Below are 19,063 nucleotides of genomic sequence, written 5' to 3'. Positions count from 1 at the left end.
ACATCTTTCCTCCCTAGGATTTAAAATATCTCTTCTCCCTTACATGTAGAACCAAAAGTAGACTGAGGAGCCTTTCTAAACACTGGGGTAACAGACTATTTGATAGACACTGCATAATTTGTTTGCTTTTGCTCTCTGGCTAACTTCAGAACCTCATATCTCGAAAGGTCAAGTACACAGTATTGAAAAAGGTACTTTCTTGCTCAGCGATGGTGAGGTTATCACAAGTCAATTGCATCTCACTTGCCTGAAGGAAATGGCAACCCACTCCAGTATTCTTGCCTGGAGAATCCCATGGACGGAGGAGCTTGGTAGGCTACAGTCTACAGGGTCGCAAAGAGTCGGACACGACTGAGTGACTTCACTTTCACTTGCCTGAAGAATAGGGAAGAGCTCTGTGTGACCTTCAAGGGAACCACATTAATCAGCATTTTCATATGAGATGCAATCTATTTGCCATCTTTGTACTGAATATTAGCTGACTAAGGCTGTATATGTGCCTAGTCACTCAGTTGTGTCCAACTCTTTGCGACCCCATGAACTGTGTAGCCTGCCTGGCTCCTCTATCCATGAGGATTCTCCAGGCAAGAATACTGGAGTGGGTTGCCATACCCTCCTCCAGGGGATCTTCCCAAGCCAGGGATTAAACCCAGGTTTCCCACACTGCAGGCAGATTCTTTACTGCCTGAACCACCAGGGCTGTAGAGTTCCCTGAAAAAGAGAAAGCATCTGCTGGCACATTTTCACATTGACTGAGCTTGTAGAAACCTTTTGATTCCTTGAATATTATGGTTCTTTAGCACTTTAGCTCTCTAGATCCATGAAGCAAGGCTGAAAACAACTTCCAAATATGGAGTTTTCTTTAAAGAAAAATTGTCTAGAGTTTATTAAATAATTAGGTGGAATTCATTGTTTAACATTTTCTTCTGAGTATAAATAGAGGTCCTTGAGTAAGCAGCTTGTTTAATGATACTGTATGAATCATTGTGAAGGTTCAAGGAATTATTGAGCAGAAGCCTAATATTCTGGGTCAAGAAGCTTGTATGCTAGACAGATTGGTATAATAGGAACATGAACAAAAGGTTCAAATGGTTTCTAAACCAGTTTTACTTAGAAAAGGATGAAAATTGCATATAGACTTCCACGTTCAAATGTACATTACCACATTTTCCAGTGAGGGAGGAGAAACAGGATGTGTTTTAGAATGCTACTACCAATGGACTCAAGGGCCCTTTGATGATGATAGTAATACCTTCTGTACAACCCATACTTGGTTAAAGTGACTGTGTCTAAGCTAGGAATTTTCTAGCTGAAGTTTGACATTAAAATTCAATGCTGAGTCCACAGTGAGAAGAAAACAACATGCTGAGAATCATTTTTCAAATGTTTTTCTTGACAATTTAAAATAATCACCAAGCAAGCCTCTGGATGGGAAAAATCTCAACTTATGGTCATTGCAAATAGCCAAAGACTTTGCAAAGTCATATCTTCCTCCAACTTGACTAGATTTCAGAGTCATATGGGGACACAGACTCCATACACTGCATCAAAATCTTAAGAAAGGCTAAGACAATAAAGCATTCCTATGCTCAGAAATAAAAAGCCAAACAACCCAACTTTTAAATAGGCAAAAGATTTCCTACTGTTGGTGTGAATAGAAATTGGTTCAGCCACTATGGAAAAAAGTATGGAGCTTCCTCAAAAAACTAAAAAAAAAAAAAAAAAAACAGAATTGCCATATAATCCAGCAATCCCACTCCTGGGCATATCCAGAGAAAACTATAATTTGAAAAGATATATGCACCACTTTATTCATAGCAGCACTATTCACAAGGGCCAACACATGGAAACAACCTAAATGTCCACCAACAGATGAACAGATAAAGAAGATGTGGTGCATATACACGATAGAATACTACTCAGCCATAAAAAAGAATGAAATAATGCCATTTTCAGCAACGTGGATGGACCTAGAGATTATCATACTAAATGCAGTGTGTCAGACAGAGAAAGACAAATACCACGTGATATCATTTATACGTGGAAAATAAAATATGACACAAATGCACTTATCTACAAAACAGAAAGAGACTCACAGACATAGAGATCAGGCCTGTGGTTGCCAATGGGGATTTGGTGGTGAGGGAGGGATGAACTGGATATCCTGTCGTAAGTCATAATGTAAAAGAATATGAAAAAGAATGATATATATGTGTGTGGGGGGGGTGGGTCTATATAAAACTGGACCACTTCACAGCAGAAATTGACACAACATTGTGAATCAACTATATTTTAATAAAATAAATAGTAAAAAAAGGAAACAAATAGACAAAAGGCTTGCACACACACTTCTCAAATGAATATACACGAGTGGCTAATAAGTTCATGAAGAAATGCTCGACATCCTCAGCCATCAGGACAATGCAAATTAAACGACAATAAGCATTTCAAACAGGTAAGTAACTCAAGTAGATGAGTCAAACACACCTATTTGAGTAGCTCAAATTAAAAAGACAGGAAACCAGTGTTGGAGACTGTTGCTACATTTTACACATCAACTAGCAAGGGACTCGGAGAAGGCAATGGCACCCCACTCCAGTACTCTTGCCTGGAAAATCCCATGGACAGAGGATCCTGGTAGGCTGCAGTGCATTGGGTCGCAAACAGTCAGACACGACTGAGAGATTTCACTTTCACTTTTCACTTTCATGCATTGGAGAAGGAAATGGCAACCCACTCCAGTGTTCCTGCCTGCAGAATCCCAGGGATAGGGGAGCCTGGTGGGCTGCCATCTATGGGGTCGCACAGAGTCGGATACAACTGTAGTGACTTAGCAGCAGCAGCAGCAGCAGCAGCAAGGGACTGGGGGTTAGGATCTTAATATATTTTTATGGTAGAAAGGAGTCAACCCTTAGCAGTCTCCTAAGGCTGAATTTAAGCTGTCTGCAGAGCTGGAGTTTTATCTGGAAGCTATAGGGAAAAATTCATTTCTAAGCTCATTCAAGTCTTGGCAGAATCCAGTTCCTTGCAGCTGTAGGAACCGACGTCTCTGTTTCCTTGCTGGCTGTCAGCCAGACCTGCTCTCAGCTCTAGAGGCCACCGATATGCCTCATCATGTGTTCACCCCCATCTTCAAGCCAGTAATGATGTATCTAATCCTTTTCAAGCATGCCATCTCTCTGACTCCACCTTCCGTCCATGAGCCAGAGAAAATGCTTTGCTTTTAAAGGATTCATATAATTAGATTAGACCCACTGGAATAATTTCACTTTTGTCATATGAATTTGACATAATCAAAATACTGATATTATATTCAGTTTCCACGTTCACCCAAAGCAAAAGAAATTACACAAAGGTGAGGGTCACTGGGGTCACTCTTGTAATTCTGCCCACCAGATCTTCCTTGCCAGTCTATTTTGCAGCTATACTCAAATGTCTAATTACTCAAAAATTTGTCTTCCAAGTTGGATTGTAAGCGCCAAGGAAATGAGCGCTTATTATTCATAGCTGGTGCCTTGAATAATGAGCCTAAGACTGGGAAGGCTCTGGTTGAACACATGCATCAACAAATGGATGGATGGATGGGATGAAAGTTCAAAATATAGTAGTTGATGCATTAGCTTGTTTATTAGACTAAGGAACAATAGGGAACACAGACTTGGCTGATGGGACTTTTGTTCTCAGGCAGAAAAATAGTGGGGAGAAACTGGGTTTGCAGCATAAAACCCAGATGTCAAGGTTGAGATAAGGAACCCAGAATGAATGAATGAACCTTGAATGAAGATAGTCAGAAACCTGCTAATGCTTAATTTCCATTAGCACATAAGAAATGACCTGTCATTTACTGTGCCATTTCTGTTGGGTTTCTCTAGGGATATCCATTACCTTTCCAAAAAATTAATAGGTGCAGACAGCTAGATGACAGCTAATGAGAAAATAGAAGGTGCATTTTGCGTGTGTACTAACTCAGCTGAAGGGCTTCCCTCATAGCTCAGTTGGTAAAGAACACACCTACAAAGCAGGAAACCCTGGTTCCATTCCTGGGTCAGAAAGATCTGATGGAGAAGGGATAGGCTACGCACTCCAGTATTCAGGGGCTTCCTTTGTGGCTCAGCTGGTAAAGAATCCATCTGCAATGCGGGAGACCTGGGTTCGATCCCTGGGTTGGGAAGATCCCCTGGAGAAGGGAAAGGCTACCCTCTCCAGTATTAAGAGTCGGACATGACTTTCACTTTCACTTTTCAACTTAACTGATGCAATTTAAACCAGCAGGTGTATCTGTATTGCTAAAATGAAAAACCTACACTCAGTCCTTAACTGAATTGCCACATGGAAAAACAACCTCCTTCAAAGGACAAAATCCAGAATGGGCTGTGGAAAAAAAAATTCAAATACACAATACCGTATTTCTGATGAAATAATCAGACTTGTACATTCTAAGTTGATAAAACTTTCGAGGTTTGTCCTCACTGAGGGTAATGCAAATGGTTAGCTTTAATTATAGCTCCTCTTTGGGTGATTCAGTGGAATACTATTTTTAAGTGAGTTTTTAAAATATCCTTTTGTTTTTTCTTTAATGTAAGAAAGTGATCAGGGGGCAGAAAGGCTGTAGGTAACAGAAGAGTAGACTTCAAAGAGGAGTAAGATCAATATGTATTCCCAGGACTAAACCACACAGCTGTAGTTTGCAAATGTGAACACATTACAAGGCCCTCCTCTCTCCACCCCTTAAAGGCTTAATCCTTTGACTGACAGTTATATTCCTATCAGAAAGCAGGACTAAATTTATGCTGGTTCTCTGTAGGAGGTAAGTAAGGCTTAATCTGTTTAATCGCTTCATCCATGATTTGACTGAAGAAAAGCAATTAGGATTTCAATTCCTGCCGGTTTCCTTTACTAGGAATGAACTGACTGGGATGGTGGGGGGTGGGGTGGGGGTGGGGCTGTCAAAATCCCATCCTTGCTGAACCTTAGGGGGTTGCAGGTTTACAACTCATGTGACAGCCTAAGGGCCAGTGTCTGTGTTTTTCTGCCTGGGCTCTCACTTTTTTCTCCATCTGACTTCTCTTTGCAGACATTACATAATGCAGAAGGGGGAAGTGACCTCAAATAATCTCAGATTAGGAGGACTTGGACAAAGAACCAAACCCAAACTGACATCCAAGGCTGACATCACCATTATCATTTAAACTCCCGATTCTGAAACATTTTGCAGCTGGTGTTTTGGTACCTGTTGGTACCATCCTCAAAAAATAGGATGCATCATTCAAAGCTACATAGATGTCAAAACCTAGCCAGATATTTGACAGAGAGCTGCTGATATCTGTTTAATGCATGAATATTCAACAGTTGCAATCTGCTAAACATGGAGTCAGTTATACCACATGTGGCAGTAGTGGGCCAACAGCACCTTGAATCTGGAAGTCAGATTCAACAGCACATTGAATCTGTACTCTGAGACTACAGCGATAAATCCTGAGTTCTCTCAGAGGCTCTGACAGTGTTCTCTCCAGTGCTGGAAGTCAGAGGCTGTACAGAGTCTGGAGGGTAAGCTAATAAAAAGAAATGAAGGGCTGAATGTAATGGCAGAAAATCCACGCACAAACAATTATTAAAATAATTCCTCAGGTTCACACCTGGGGTTCCCTTTCTTACAAAAAAAAAAAATCTGTGGTGGGAAGGAAAATAACATTAATAGTGATTTTCCTTATATCGCTCATAGCACAGTGAAAGATATTAGTACTTTATTTTTTTTTTTTTATAAAAAGGTAATCCTATAGACTACAGTGTATTCTAGCAAGAACGGATATAATTTGGTGCACTTAAAGAGAATAGCCCAGGGGCTGAATTATTTTAATTTTCTTCTCTAATGAGAGGTTCTTTGTGTTTCTTCTAAGAACACTTGTTTTCTCTGTCTTCTGTCTCCCACATCCTCTCCCACATACACATGCCAAAAGAAGGGAAAAAAAAAAACACATAAGCTGGGCCTGCCTGGTGAAAATCTTATGTTTTGGGAGTGAAGCTCCTACATAAACAGCCAAGAAGTATGTGCACATATGTGCTTGCAAATACATACATGTGCACATACATCCCACATGGAACCTCTAATTTTCAATTTGCTATTCAGGGGAAAAATCACTTATTTTTTGTATTTGTGTATGTTATAATTAATTTTTATTGGAATATAGTTGCTTTACACTACCATGTCAGTTTTTTCCTGAACATAGCAAAGTGAATCAGCTATACATATATGTATATACCCTCTTTTTTAGATTTTCTTCCCATTTGGGTCACCACAAAGCACTGAGTGGGGTTCCCTGAGCTATAAAATAGGTTCTCATTAGAAAATCACCTTTCAATTGGGAAACAGCAAAATTGTCTGGGTATCCTTTTCCACTTATTAATTTCACAGCCTTTTGTTTTATATTGCTGTTAAGGTGCTGACCAGGGAGTCAGTCTCAAGAAAGTTAGAAAATTCAGATTTGCGGTTTCTTTTTCTCAATCCTTATTAGCTAAGGGGAAATTGCTACTACTGGGTAAATGCCAAGGGTCAGGAATGCTATTAGGTACTTTATATGCCTTATGTTAGGGGTTTGCACAGTGTGATCACACAGGAATCCAATGTGTGACCCCCAAACGGGCAGCAGCAATACCTGGGAACTTGTTGGAAATGCACATAATCAGGCCTCACCCAAGGCCTAGGGAATCTGAAACTCTGTGGTGGGTCCAGCAATCTGTTGGGACAAGCCTTCCAGGTGATTCCAGTGTATGTTCAAATGCGGGAAGCACTACTTTGTATCATTTAAACCCCTTAACTGCTTTATGAAGAATGAATTGCTATGTGCCTCTCCAGTTTCCCCTAAAGGAAGATAGTGAGGCTTAGGAGGTAAGGTGATCTGCCCCACAACTGGTCAACAGTGCGGCAAAGATTTAAACTCTAATAATTCATGCTTCTAACACTAAACCTTTTCCATGCAGTCTTCAATACAGTCCCTGTTGGCTGTAGAAAACAGCTTCAGACTTCACCAACAGCTCTGCCGAGCCTTGCCTGGAGAGGATACAACTTTCCAAGCATGGAGGTGCAGTGGTCCTTCCTTTATCACACCTGCAGTCACAACTCTTCTACCCTCAGCCCTCAGTCCAACAGACATGGCATCGTACAGGTGAACCAGGAGGCATGGGTAGCATTTAAAGCATCAGGAGAGCAGCCCAGGGTGATGACCAGATCTTCGTATTTCTGATCTCAAGAATTCAGACTTTAGCGTCCCAACTCTACACAGGCGGAGGCTTATAAGTAACTGAGACATGGGCCGCCGTGCCTGTTCCTAAATCTTACCATGTCCTTGAGACACAGCTCTTCTTCGCAAGAACTCTGATTCAGCTGATATAAGAGAGAGAGCAAGAAGAGGAGAGTCAGACAGATTCTACAAGGAGCTCCTGAGACATTCCCAAGACCAGTTTTGTTTCACTGATTGAAGTTACCAAGAAAGATTTTTTAAAAGAGGGGTTTGTTGGTCTTCCCCAGTGGTCCAATAGTTAAGACTCCTCATGTCACTGCAGGGGGCATGGGTTCCATCCCTAACTGGGGAACTAAGATCCACGTGCGCTCTATGTAGCACAGCCAATAAATAAGTAAATAAGAGGACTTGTGCTAGGTTTATATTTTCCTTAAAATTGGTGAGATTTGAATAAGGCTGATGGGGTGTACTAATTTTGTGCTTTTGACATTGTACCATGGCTGTGTGAAATGTTTACCCCTAGGAGGAACTGTGTGAAGGGTATATAAGACCTCTCTGAATCATTTCTTACAACTATATGTGAATCTTCAACTGTCTCAAAAAGAAAACTTTTTAAAAAATGGTGTCATGCAGGCATCGGGGAAACAAAGAGATGTTGGTCAAATAGTCAAAACTTGTTAGAAGATGAATAAAATCTGGAGATCAGATGCTGGCTATAACTAATAATATTGCATTTTATCCTTGAAATTTGCTGAGAGTAGATCTTAAGTGTTTTCAACATACACAAACATAACTATGAGGCAACAGGTATGTTAATTAACTTGACTATGGTAATCATGTCATAACATATAAATATATCAAATCATCAAATTGTACACTGTAAAAAAAAAAAAAAAACCTGTAATGCAACCAAATTTATTTGCTAATCAGACTTCAATAAAGCTGAGGGAAAAACCAGTGTCATGCAAGAAGGACAGGAAGTGGTCTAAGGAAAGTAACCTAGGGCTATGCTACTTCAAATCTTTTAATGTCATTCCTTCCTGAGCCTTAGCATCCCAACAGCTTCCTGGCAGTGGAAAGGAAGGCTCTCACATCATCTCATTCTCTCACGGGAGTCACCAAAACCCAGATGCTTTTGCTCACTACTGAAGCCACACTCTGAGGGAGGGTCTCCTTGATCTGGTAATCAGTGGGCACATTTAGCACCCATCCTTAGGCATGGTTGCTAGGTAACAAGGCCACTCTCTGCTATTTTGGTACATCATCTCTCAACTTACTCCTTCCTCAAAAGGGGTGGACAGGTTGTGAAGAGGGAGTCTTTGTTGGAAAGAAATCTGTTGGTTGCTGCCTATTCAGTTCACTTTTTTTTTTTCCTAAACTGCCAGACGAAGTATTTAAAAATACACCTAAGCTGGTTTGGGAGGCAGGAATGTCACAACAATTGACTGCCTGTTAACGGATTTGATGGAAAGCTTCATGTGACATCCGGCCTTCCAGTCGATTGCCCCCCACCAGGAAGTCTGAAAATAAGATGAATGCTTCCATTGGCGGTGAGGTGTGAAAACAGACAGGATACTCACTCTCCAAGCAAATGTTGGGGGCTGGACAAGACGAATATGTTTTTACTAGAAACACTCATTATGCCAAAGACATATCATTTAACCCTCACAATACCTGCGAGGTAAGTACTTTAATCTCTTTTTTATGGATAATTGAAGACTAGAGAAGTGAATTAATTTTCCAGGACCCAATAGCCAGGGAAGATGTGGTGGTGGGGGGGGTCACAACTCAGACTGGACGCTTCTGAACTCTAAACTCATAGTTAGAGCAGCTATGCTGTGTAGGCTACGTTGTTGTTTAGTTGCTAAATCATGCCCAACTCTTTGTGACCCCATGGACTGTAGCCCACCAGGCTCCTCTGTCCATGAGATTTCCCAGGCAAGAATACTGGAGTGGGTTGCCATTTCCTCCGCCAGGGGATCTTCCCGACCCAGGAATCAAACCAGTGTCTCCTGTATCTCCTGCACTGGCAGGCGGATTCTTGACCACTGAGCCACCACGGAAGCCTGTGTATTCTATGGAGACTTCCCTAGTTGCAGATTTTTCACAATCAGGAAGCTATGCTTTCTGCCATCACAGTTGATACTTTCAAGAAAATATCTTAGAAATGAGAGGGGCTCTCTTGTTTTAAGAGTAGAGAGAGCCAGAAGACTTTAAATGATTAAAACAACCATTTTTTGTGGTATAGATGAACCACAGATGAACCTACTTTGCAAAGCAGAGATACAGACACAGAAGTAGAGAACAAACATATTGACAGCAAGGGAAGAAGAGAGGGTGGGATGAATTGGGAGCTTGGGATTGACATATGCACACTACTGTATATAAAATAGAAAACTAACGAGAATCTCCTTGTAGCACAGGGAACTCTATTCAATGCTCTGTGGTGACCTAAATGGGAAGGAAATTTAAAAAGGAGGGGATATATATATATGGCCAATTCACTTTGCCATACACCAGAAAGTAACTCAGCATTGTAAAGCAACTACACTCTAACAAAAAAAAATTTTTTAAGGGGGAGTTATATAATTTTCTAATTCACATTGAAAAAAAAAAAACACCCTCCATTTTGGCCCAGATTAAGCCATGTTTAAAAAAAAGGCGGGTGGGGGAGGGAGGGAGATTATAGATCTGTATGGTTCACAATTTATCGTAAAATGCTTTGCCTCTCTTTGGTACTTAGCATAATTATTACAATAATTATGCATACAATGCATACAATGCTTTAGGGCTTACAAAGCACTTTCACATATATTATCTCATTTGATCTTCATAATAATCCTATAAGCTCAGTAGGACATTTCACAAATGAGGAAGATGAGGTTCAGAGGGTAAATTGCCAGATCACTGTTTCTCAAAGGGGGAACACCTGAGTTTTAGCCAGGACACGGCTTCATCACATGGGATGGTCTTGTGCACTGCAGGATATATAGCCATGCTGGGCTCCCACGCATTAAATGCCAAGGGCTCTGACTAGTCATGATCACAACTAACCCCCCATCCACCACATTTTCAAATGGGTACTATGGGAGATGAACATATCATGCCCCAAGGAGAGCCACCGATATAGGGCAAGGGTCAGGGTGGGGGATCACACTTTAGCTAGCCATGGAGCAGGGGCTCAAGTCTGGTCTCCAGATGGCAACTAGTGCTCTTTCTATGCTCTCACAGTGTCAGGCCATCCAATGTGTAGTGACATAAGCAGGGCTGGGTGGTCTTCATTACACAGGTCCCATCATGTCAAGGAGAGTACAGTAAAGCAACTGGGCAGAAGGATAGGACAATCACCAAGTAACTGACCAAATGGCCAGTTAGTCACTGAGATAATCCTACCTTTGTGAAGTTTTTTTTTTTTTTTTTTTGACATAAATTACCAGGATCTACACCAGAAGGCAAATGGATGCAGAAGAGCCTTATATAACAGAAGGATTAGATCTAGATTCATATCTCCTATCAGTAACCTTCTAATATTCCATTTAATTTAATGATATGTTTATAGTCAGGGAACCAAATTAGATCTCTAAGTATACTTTAACATGTAAATGCACATCAACAGAGTTTTAAAATCAGTTCTTCTACTAAATACACTGCTTAGAACAGAATACGTCTTATATTTCAATTTTTCTGTTGAGGTTACAAATTGGCCATTTATGAACTCAATCCTGTAATTAAATGGGCATGTTTACTTTGGCCTCCTTGATTTTTTTATTATTAAGAATTTGATTTTGGTTTCCTTCAGTTGATATGCACGTATTGCCTTTCATCACAGTCCCGACCACTCCCAACTGTATTCCCTTTAGTTTATTTAATCCTTTATCTCATATGTATGGTTCCTGTAGGCAACTGAATTTCATGGTCATGTAAAAGTGCATAGCCTAGGGATTATTATATGAGAAAGAAAGGTTGAGGATTCATGAAAAAGATGGCATATCAAGACTTAGGGGCCTGATGCTAATGACTTAAAAGTGTACAGGCTTCGATTTATAATAGCCAAGACATGGAAACAAATCTAAATGCCCACCAACAGATGAACTGGCAAAGAAGATGTGGTATATAAATAAAGTGGAATATTATTCAGCCACAAAAAGAATGAAATAACACCATTTGCAGCTACATGGATAGACCTAGAGATTATCATACTAAGCAAAGTCAGAAAGGGAAAGACAAATCCCAGATGATATCACTTATATGTGGAATCTGAAATATGATACAAATGACCTTATTTACAAAGCAGAAACACACTCACAGACATAGAGATAAGACTTGTGGTTGCCAAGGAGAAGGGGGAGTGGGTGAGGGTTGAACTGGGAGTTTAAGATTAGCAGACGCAAGCTATCATATATAGAATGGATAAACAACAAGGTCCTACTGTATAGCACAGGAAACTATATTCAATATCTTATAATAAACAATGGAAAACAATAACTGCATCATTTTCCTGTACACTAGAAATTAACACAGTATTTTATATCAACTATACTTCAATAAAATAATAAGTGAGTGCAGGCTTTTCACTTTCAGAAACCTTGGTTTTGCTGCAAAAAAAAGAGACAGCATTATAAGTTCTCCTATGTCATATGTTACCGTGAATACCAAATGAATGGATGATATGTGCCGGGGCGTGGGGAATCCCGCCCATGGCAAAGGTCATGAGGAAGAGGCCTGACGGGCAAAGGCGAGATCAGGCCTCAAGGGCCCCCCCCTTCTCGAGCATCTACCCCCAAACCAGAATCTGTCTGTTTTATTATTTCATGACTTTCACCAACTCCTCTAACATGAACAGGGGGCTATCCCCGACCACCTTTCTCTGGAAAAAAATCAACTTAGGGCTATAGCTAATAAGTCTCCTGGACACGAGAGGAATATTTCAATTCAAACCCCCTCTGTTAACATTCTAGCTTGCTTGGCAGGTTTATCCAGACTCTTGCAGCTACACATATGATTGTTCACAGCCTCCCAGCTATGAGAGGCACGGGAAGCCTAAAACATAGAGCCTTTCAAAGAGTTAAAACTTATTAGAGTCGTGCTGGTGAAGGATTTCATTATTGGGCCAATGCTTGTTGCTAAGTTCCCATATCTCTTATCCACTGTGCACCTGGGAGTGCATTAGTTAACATAGTTGGAATGTAAGAAAAACAAGTGTAGCCTTGAAATTAACCACATCAGACTTTTGAGCTAATTGGTTCTTTCTTGTAACTCACTGCACATTTGCTCCCTGAGAAATGTAACTTGTTTAATACTTTTTGAGGCTGACATAGATTAGAAATGTAAAGAAAAAACATTTCAAGGGAAAATAAGTTTTCTAGTTGAGCAGCCTTTATCAAAAGAGGGTCATAAAATGTCCACAGGCCTCCAAGGCCAGAAGATAATGTACACAACATTGTCTATGGGAAAGGTTTGCAGAAAAAATCCTGGTTTTGAAAAAGACAAAATAGATGTAATGTTTGGGCTGACTCTGTATGACTTTGCATCTTTCATTTCCCTCTATGTACAAGTAAAGGTATAAAAGACCCTTTTGAAAATAAAAATAATGGGCCTTGCTCAAAGAAGCTTGGTCATCCCGTGTCTTTTTTTTTTTCCTCTTTCTTTTCTTTCTCTCACTCTCTCTTTCAGGCTGATCCCTTGGAGCATAGAGGCTCCCTGCATTCACTTATCTGCCCGGGTTTCTAAGACCTGAACGGGAAGACGTTCTGCGTCTTCACTCCCTCAGGAGACCGGGAGGGCACCTGTGGCCTCTGTGAACAGGGCAAACTCCTTGTCGCAGGGTTTTATTGGCTTTCTATGTAAACAAAGGAACATCAGCCTCTTTCTTTCCTCTATTCCTCTCTCACTCATTCATTCATTCATCTACCGACGCTGTTTTCTTCTTCAGGTTCCCCTGGATCCTGCGGGGGCTGGACCCCGGCAGATAAGAAAACACTTTGATAAAGTTCAAAGTGCAGCATCCACCCATCCACTGACTATTTACCAAGGGTTTACAATTTACTTAACATTCTTGGTTCTTGGGTTCTGGGCCAAGAATAAAGAGCAAGTCAAGGCTTCATGGAGCTAGTATTAGCTCTCTAGGCTTTATGTTCAATATTAATGAGTACTCTATTAATTTTTGACAGCCACCTCTTTAAGAGAAGACTGAAAAATAGTTCACCTTGAGGACAATGCAAGATAAAGACTAGAGAAGCTGGAGGAGATGCTGCTTCAACTCTGCATTGGATTCAGGAGTTATCCCTGCCCAATGGCCAACCTCTTGTCAATAAACAGCAGTGTTTGGTCTGCTGAAATCTTACTCCTTTTTTCTTCTACCACCATCATCTAGGTAAGTCATCCTTTCTTTGCTCTAATAACATCCTGTGCTTAGCTCTGTGAAGGCACCTATCACATTGCATTGAAATTTTCAGAAGACCATAAGCATCTTCACACAATCCTGACCCAGGTAAAGGTCTGTCACCTAGTAGGTTCTGTTGAATTATGCAACTCATGTTCATCATTGAAAATTATTCTCTCTCTCCTCTAGACCACAGCAAGTCACTAAAGTTACTTCTCTAGGTTATGATACAAATTAGGATCACCTTCAACATGAGGGAGAAAATTTGAATGAGAAGTGTTCTCCCAGTCCACTGTAATCATAATCATCTACCAGCCATTCTTTTCCCCACTGGTTGGTCAAACTGATACACTAGGGAGGGAAATGCTGAAAATGTCTCCCCTCATTTTCCCTGGAAAAGTAAATACAGGGAAAACAAGGTAGAAGGGGAATGGCTATTCTGAGTGCTAGAAGCCAAATTAATCAGATACCCTACAATTCCAGTTGATCATAAACAATCTCCCTACAGGAAATTGGTTCTGTAACTGCACAGTCATGATTTAAGAAATCCTTCAATACATGGCCTTTTCAATGATATAAAAGCTATTATACTGACTGATGGGATGTGCTGGACTTGGACATTTCTCTCCCAAGATAAGAGCCCACATGTTCTGTGGAAACCTTATTACATTATTTTTACATTAGGAAAATAAACACGCACAAGAGATCATCTGGTCCAAGCCCAGGCAAGAGATGCCATAGGATATTTCTATTATCCAGTCAGTCTTTTTATAAATGGATTTATAAATCTTCACATAGCCTCATGTAAACTGGGGACTTTACCAACTGCTGCCCATGGAACAATTCCAATTTGCTGGGGAGGATTTATTCCTTCATATGCACAAATCACTGCATTTCCTAGATGTTGTACACAAGTATGTACATTTCAAAGGTGATAACCAGGATAACTGCTTGATAACGAAATCCAGCCATTTTAAGAGTGGCAAGGCAGGGAGCCTCCCTAAAGTCCTGGGCAGCTTTTTCATAGAACCTACTCATTTTTAACAAGCATCAAAATAGCTAACACCTATTATGTGTTATATGCCATGTAGTAGGCAGCACTTGATACGTACTGAATCCTTGCAAAAACTAAGTAAATATTTTTATCTTCATTTTCCAGATGAGGAAGCTGGAAATCAGAGAGGCAAAGTAACTTTTCTAAGGTCACACAGCTCACAAGTCACAGAGTCACTATTATACCTGGGTAATCTACCATCACAGTCTACCCCTGCATGTGGCTGTCTCTATGACAATGGTCCACTGTCACAGTCACTGAGGAAAGCATCAGGTTCTCTGGAATGAGCACTGGGTACAAGTTTTACAACTGGATTGCAGGCATGGCTCCATCACCAGATTACTGTGGGGGCGTCAGTAAATCACTTAATTTCTCTTAACCTCCAGGATCCATATAATTCAGGCATAAGAAAACACAGGTGTTCATAAAAAAATTTTAAAGGTCACAGGTATGATTTTCTAGAATATAAATTCTGTGAACACATTCTTCTAAATAGCTAGAACTATAGCAGGAAATACTCAAAAATTGTGGTTGAGTGAATGAGTGATAATATAAAGGAAAAATCACTACACAAAAGGCATTGAATTCAGCAAACATTTACAACACAGCTGATCTGAGCTGACTACTTACTATGTGCTACTATCCTAATATGAATAGAATCATCACGCCTCAAGACTATGGTGCAGCATAGATATGTATCCTCATCCACAGGAAACAAGTAAGGAGACAGATACATGAGAGCTAAGCATCTTGCCTGAAACTGCACAGCTAAGTCTTAGAGCTAGTTTTTAAAACCAGATTCCCTCTGGTCAAGATACAATGGGAATGCAAAGATAAATTACTGAGACTGGTAAATCATCAGTCTCTTAAACAGTTCATTGCCAACAGGTAAGCCATGGGCAGAAAAATAAGAAAGACCATTGGATTTAGTTCATTTCAGTTCAGTGGCTCAGTCATGTCCGATTCTGTGACCCCATGGACTGCAGCACGCCAGGCTTCCCTGTCCATCACCAACTCCCAGAGCTTGCTCAAACTCATGTCCATCAAGGTTGTGATGCCATCCAACAATCTCATCCTCTGTCATCCCCTTCTCCTCCTAGGCTTCAATCTTTCCCAGCATCAAGGTCTTTTCTAATGAGTTAGTTCCTCGGATCAGGTGGCCAAAATATTGGAGCTTCAGCTTCAGCATCAGTCCTTCCAATGAACATTCAGGACTGATTTCCTTTAGGATGGACTGTTTCCATCTCCTTGCTGTCCAAGGGACTCTTAAGAGTCTCCTCCAACACCACAGTTCAAAAGCATCAGTTCTTCGATGCTCAGCTTTCTTTATGGTCCAACTCTCACATCCATACACTACTACTGGAAAAAACATAGCTTTGCCTAGACAGAACTTTGTCAAATGATTAGCTTTAAGCCAGCTTTTTCACTCTCCTCTTTCACTTTCATTAAGAGGCTCTTCAACTTAAGTTTTAAAAAGCAAAACAGAGAACAAACACAGGAAATTGAGAATAATTCTGAATGGGTTTGTCAGGGCTACTGTTTCTAAATTTGGGCTACACTTTACAATCATTGGAGCTTGGCACTAGCAGTTTTTAAAATACCCCAAGTGGTCCATATTTGCAAGTAGGGTTAAGAGCCACCAGTTCATGGAAATCTCTTAATGAAGTCCTTTATGATTAGCTTTAGGGAAGGGAATCTGTGAGGTGACATTATGATCCTAGGAGAAAAGAGAGCATAAACGACTTCCCCAAGGCCACACCATAAAATATGCCAAAGTTAAAACAGAATCCAGAAACTCATATTAGGGAGCACTTTGAGACAAAGATGAGTCTATACTTGTTTCTGCTGCTGGAGCTCTTCAGTTGCTAAAGTCGTGTCAGACTCTTGCTACCTCATGGACTACAGCACGCCAAGTTCCTCTTTCACTAACTCCCAGAGTTTGCTCAAATTCATGTCCTTTGAGCTGGTGATGCTATCTAACCACTTCATCCTCTGCCACCCCTTTCTCCTTTTGCCTTCAATCTTTCCCATCATCAGGTTTTTTCCCAATGAGTTGGCACTTCACATTGTTGACCAAATATTGGAGCTTCAGCATCAGCATCAGTCCTTCCAATGAATATTCAAGGGTTGATCTCCTTTAGGATGGACTGGTTTGATCTCCTTGCTATCCACAAGATTCTCAAGAGTCTTCAACACCACAGTTCAGAAGCATCAATTCTTTGGTGCTCTTTATGGTCCAACTCTCACATCCACACGACTACTGGAAAAAACATAGCTCTGACTATACGGACCTCTGTGGGCTAAATGATGTCTCTGCTTTTTAATATGCTGTCTAGGTTGGTCATAACTTTCCTTCCAAGGAGCAAGTGTCTTTTAATTTCTGGGTGCAGTGATTTTGGAGCCCAAGGAAATAAAATCTGTCATCGCTTCCACTTCTTCCCCTTCTATTTGCCATGAAGTGATGGGACTGGATGCCATGATACCAGTTTTTGCAACATTGAGTTTCAAGTCAGCTTTTCACTCTTCTTTTTCACCCTCATCAAGAGGCTCTTTAGTTTCTTTTCACTTTCTACCATTAGAGTGGCACCAACTGCATACCTGCGGTTGTTGATATTTCTCCCGGCAAACTTAATTCCAGCTCGTGATTCATCCAGCCCAGCATTTCGCATGATCTACTCTGCATAGAAGTTAAATAAGGAGGGTGACAATAGACAGCCTTGACGTACTCCTGTCTGACTTTTGAACCAGTCCGTTGTTCCATGTCTGGTACTGCTGCTTCTTGACCCACATACAGGTTTTTTAGGAGACGGGTAAAGTGATCTGGTATTCACATCTCTTTAAGAATTTCCTTAGTTTGCTGTGATCTACACAGTCAAAGGCTTTAGTGTAATCAATGAAACAGAAGTAGATGTTCTTCTGAAACTCTGCTGCTATTTCAGATAGCATCAGGTGTCACTCTGATGGTGGTGACATCTGATGAAAACCACCTGATGAGAGTGGTTTTGAAAACCATCTGATGAAACCACCACTCTGAAGGTGGTTTCATTTCACTGAAGGATATTGTAGAGGATAAACTTCAGAGAAGAATTTTCACCTAGCACCATCAATTTCAGCTTGACGTGCACTTGTTACCAGCAGGATTAAGGAATGGAGAGAGGGGATCAGTTCAGCTCAGTCATGTCGGATTCTTTGCGACCCCATGAATCGCAGCACGCCAGGCCTCCCTGTCCATCACCAACTCCCAGAGTTCACTCACACTCACGTCCATCGATTCAGTGATGCCATCCAGCCATCTCATCCTCTGTTGTCCCCTTCTCCTCCTGCCCTCAATCCCTCCCAGCATCAGAGTCTTTTCCAATGAGTCAACTCTTCGCATTCTGTCTCTCCTCACAGAGCTCATCAAGAGCTTCTGATGTGAAAACACAAAGCTTATGTTAGTCTGTATCTATAGAACCTAAATGTAGAAAGACAAGCCGAGGCGTTGGCTGGTGTGATGGATGGAGCCAGCTACTGCAACTGCTGAAAAATCTCCCAGTCTTATAGTCATAAAACTAAAGGGCAGAGCAGAAGGGGCCATCTGCTTTCGCTGGCTATGGATCCATGCCTGCTTGGAAGGAAGGAAGAGACCCTCCGCTTCTTTCAAACAACAGCAACCAACAACTTCTCCTTGTTCATTTTTGGAGGAACTGCTTATGCTAGGTAGGAAGAGTCTTAAATATGTTCCCATATCTAAAATTAGGAAAGAGTAGGAAAGCAACAAGGCACTGTCTTTTTGTTTCCAGGTCTCTTTCAGTGTTCTGGTCCCAGGGAGAGTCCAGGCTACTTTTCTAGCCTTGGGAGAAGAGAGCACAGATTTTTCAATGATTCTTACAGTTTTAACAGGTGATAGTTGCAACAACTGTTACTACTACCTTTTAATACTATTTTTATCCTGGAAAAGATATTCATTATCTAAGTTCTGGGCTCTGCCCTGGATTGCTTCAGGATCCCTCACGGGAACAGAATGGAGACAGAAGCTGGAGGTGAGCTAGGTTCACTCCCCTTCCCCTGATGAGAGCATCTCTATTTTCACCTGTTTGTTAGAGTTCTACATAAGATTGCTTTTGATAAAACTTTTCACTTACTAAAATAAATTGATCTGGGAAAAATCAGATCATTAACCATGTATATATTATCTCAATTTACAGAAATATACATACATGCATTTATTTTATTTTACTTTTTAGCCATGCCCCACAGCATGTGGGATCTTAGTTCTCTGACCAGGGGTTGAACACATGCCCCCTGCCTTGGAAGGGTGGAGTCTTCACCGCTGAACTACAAGAGAAGTCCCATATGTACATTTATACTGCACAGAAAAAAGAAACTTTTGATGAGTGATAACTCACA

At 40.9% G+C, this 19,063-nt stretch overlaps 1 protein-coding gene across 23 annotated transcripts in view; it reads right to left on the bottom strand.

Moving 5' to 3' along the window:
• The window catches only part of CADPS (calcium dependent secretion activator), a 478,855-nt gene that overhangs the window by 411,133 nt on the left and 48,659 nt on the right, over positions 1-19,063 (bottom strand). The gene's annotated exons all lie outside the window — the stretch shown is intronic.

The sequence above is a fragment of the Ovis aries genome, chromosome 19 (genome assembly GCF_016772045.2).
Source record: "Ovis aries strain OAR_USU_Benz2616 breed Rambouillet chromosome 19, ARS-UI_Ramb_v3.0, whole genome shotgun sequence".
Classification (NCBI taxonomy): Eukaryota; Metazoa; Chordata; class Mammalia; order Artiodactyla; family Bovidae; genus Ovis; species Ovis aries.
Note: the sequence above shows the minus strand (reverse complement) of the source record. Positions and strands in the feature narration are given on the sequence as shown.